The sequence below is a fragment of the Temnothorax nylanderi genome, unplaced genomic scaffold, assembly GCF_030848795.1.
Source record: "Temnothorax nylanderi isolate EJ_2023f unplaced genomic scaffold, tnyl_v1.0 TNYL_tig0009_pilon, whole genome shotgun sequence".
In the NCBI taxonomy this organism is placed as follows: Eukaryota; Metazoa; Arthropoda; class Insecta; order Hymenoptera; family Formicidae; genus Temnothorax; species Temnothorax nylanderi.
In genome coordinates this window covers 726483-730344 of record NW_027249071.1, presented here as the reverse complement: position 1 = coordinate 730344, position 3862 = coordinate 726483, and positions in this window count along the sequence as shown.

The window sequence follows — 3862 nt, the reverse complement described above, 5'->3', positions numbered from 1 at the left end:
TGTAGCAGTGTTTTTTTTGTGTTTGCTTTTATTTGGAATATCTCTTCCCCGCTCCCAATGCGTCTCGGCTTAAATTAGGAGCCGGCAAATTTTTTCTGTAAACGGCTAAGATAATAAATATTTTAGAACCAAAAAATATTCGGCGCGCAGTTCACTTAGTTAGAATAAGTATATAAAAATTCTTATTATAAATTAGATATAAAAATTCTCATTAGAAATATTATCGACACGAACATCCTGTGCGGCTCTGAGCCCTTTGTAATTTAAATGATTTATTAATCTTATGAGCCTTCTTGTATTTAAATCTTTTAGACTTTGCGGCCTAAAGGAGGCACTAAAATTTGAATTATATAATTTTTGTATAATTTTTACTTGTCACGAGATATTATTCTCCTTTTATTCTTTCTTTCGATTATTTAAGATCGTACGAGAACACGCGGGCCGTACTTAATTTGCCGACTTCTGGTCTAAACGTGAAATATTACAGTAATCGGCCGGATTCTCAGAGCTCGAAGGTGTCTCTTCGTCTTTTTCGCGACGTCGCGCTGCGAATGAAATCGTTGGAAAGTGTTGGCGGTATTTTTCACGTGGAAAGTCCGAGGTCCTCTCCTTCTTGCACCCATCCCATCCCACGACATTACGACGACGTTTTTACGAGCAACGTGTACCGTCCTGTAAATAGCGATGTGTTTGTTTAAAAGTGCATTGCGAGGCTACCTGTCCGTCCTGGGTACTGACATTCCTCGGTTTCGACGATGCTGACAGCTTTGCACTGTGCTGTTAATCAGTGTCGATTTTTTTCACGGACGAGAAAGAAAGATCGGAGGAAGGACGAATAAAGAATGTATCATCGGCCGCGCTTTTTGCCAGCTTGTTTACATCGGCGCCGAGAAAAAAAAATGTTATCAAAATACGCTGTGAAACACCGTCGAATTATTTGTCGGAATAATTATTTCGCGTTGAAACAGTAATGTTTACGACATTATGGTCGGAATTTCGGCGGCACTCGTCCAAATGTGCCGAAAGTGGACTCGCGCGTCATTAAAAAGCGTACCTATGTGGTTGCCTTCTATCGTCAGTCAAAGTCCAGTCAAACCAACGGCCGTAAATATTGACAGGCGCGCGCGCGTTTCCGCTACGCACGAGGTGCGTGGTGCGTGGTGCGTCGCGTCGCGCCGGATGAACTTCGACCATGCGTATTTACGCGTCGCGAAACTCGCGAAATATCATCCGTCCGAAGCACGTGGCGATAACGATCGGATCGGCGCGGCGAGGTGCAATGCGCTCATCGATAAACACGTCGATGACTGTATTGTTGGCACAGCTGTGACGCGTGACCCGCGATAAATTTTCACGTCGTCGCGTCGGTTCCCTCCGGACCCCGGTTGCTGCACGCGCTCTCTGGGCAAACGCTTTTCAACGTCTCGAGCCGCCTCGAGATCTTTAGACTGATGCCAAACGCGACGGGCTCGATAAGCGAAAAATTAGTCAACGATATTTTTTCTGAAAGAACGAAGATTAATCGAACGAGTTAATAAATAAGTATATATTCGTCGTATAAATGATGACGCAGCTCCTGAAGTTTACTGATAAAGAGATAAGATTCACAAGTCTCGCCGGATTAGCATTTTTCCTTCTCTTCCGTGTTCCCGTTACGCACGCGATAGGCATAAAAAACTCTTGCAGGCCTCGCTGCGTTTTCTTTTTCACCTGGTGGTTATAATGTCGTCAGATATACTGCTGGTCGGCTGTATTAAAAAAAAAAATTGTACGATGTGTATGCATAAAGGAGGTTACGCAATAACGTTACCAAGGAGAAAACGACGGCGAGCGGGGGAAGAGAGAAGAGAGAAACCGTTATATGGACAGCAACCGTTAAATGAGGCTCTTCGCTGAGATAATGATGGTTCGGTGGGTGTTGGTACTGGAGGCCTTCGACAGGGTTTGGGCAAATCGTTTTGTGCCTTGGATTTTTAGGCCTTGAGAGAGAGAGAGAGAGAGAGGGGGGGGCACTTAAAAGAAGAAGGCGAACAGTCGCGTTGATCCCACATGCGCCAGCCGAATTAACGTCTACGTGATTTGATCAAGTGCTCTCGTTCCTCACGTGCTTTATTTCTGAATTGTTCGTCGAGCACGAAATTGCAACGTCAGTTTGTCGGAGATCACCGTTCTCATCGCCAGAAATATTGAGAAGGAGACTCGGATATACGACGTCTCCAATTCATCCCTGCCCCAATTTTGAAGACAATATTTTTTAAACAAATATTGATCTCTGGTGCACTAGTGTGGTTCTCGCAAAATTTCTCTTTACCTCACCAGCGCTTGCCTTGATGGTTATTTAACTTAACACGTCTGCCGAGTGAGATTTGTAACGTCTTACTGGTACGCACAGTAGAATTTTCATAAATATATAATGATATAATGTTAAAATATCGTGTAGGATTATGTTCTTATGAGTAATGCGTTGAATAGCGCATTTTTTAATTTTACATTGTTATCTAGCCGCCTATATCATCCAAATTTTATATCAGATAACATTCACTTTTATAAACGTTTAAAAGAATTGCGGGGGCCGGTCACCAATGACCTCGATTGAAAATAGTCATTGAAAAATCAGGCGTTAATGGATGACCGTCGTGGCAATCGTATGTTAATGATATGCTCCAGACAGTCTAGACTATAGAGACATTATAATGCTCTGATTTCCTCCAGTCTTTTTTTCATTTGCAACGTAATAGACGGTTCCGCTTATTTCACTTTTGATTATTCAAGTTGCCCTTTCCGATTGAATCTCGATCTTATTTCTGCTCGCCTAGTTCCCCATCGATAGTATCGCATCTATTTGTGAATCTAATTGTAAGTGCGATTTGCGGAAGCGCGACCCCCGGAAATTCCGCTCCGCGATAGCTCGGAATATGCTGTGATAGGTTTATTGAGTTTATAAACAACCGGCGCGATTTTAGTACGGATGTACTTTGCGGCTTGTTCGCAGGCTAGATTAGATAAGGAATTAGGTTGGGACGTATATTTAAATCGAAAGGCAGAAGGTAACAATCGTTATTGCGCCGAGTATGCTGATCAGATTATTGTTATCAGACGATTAGCAGCCTTGTTCGCGAATGGCCGATTCGCGGGAGTCCGCGATACGCGATATCACATTAAAATAATGCTTAGCTTAAGAATATAGCGGTAATGACAATAAATCTATTTTTATTAACGGCGCTGGTATTTTAACGAGAATCCTACATCTCGTGATGTATCCCATTTTATAGATTTAGATTGACAAATACTTCCCGTTGATGCAATCCCAGTAAGCAAGAAACATCAAGGAACATTTCAACTCAGATTGTAGAAACGTTGTAACGTTAATTAAATGTAGTTGAAATGTTTCTCAATGTTTCTTGCTTATACTGGGATGCCCACGCCTACATTGAATTAAAGAAAAGAATAAGAAGCCGGGGAGAAATCGGCGATAGAGCCATAGTCTGGAAAATCGAAAGCGTTACCTAATCGTAATAGATCTTCTCCAAAGGATTTCGTAATATATCATCTCGCCGCTACTCATTTTTTCAAGGACAGAATAATATGGAGAGATTCTCTCTGGCGGAGTAATGAGAGTTTTATTTCTCCGTTTTTTTAATTCTCGTCTGTCAGTTTCAAACATGCGGTAAAGTTTGATTCTATACTTAAGATAGATAGTTTTAATTGCGATATTCTCTTACTTTATTTTAAAGTTTCTCGAAATTTTATTTCTCGAACTCGCTGAACAGAGAAAAACTGTTGATTCCTACGAACATTGTAACGTTAACGATCGTTCATGTATTCTATATTTAAAATGTTTCGTCGACTGCGCAATTTACTA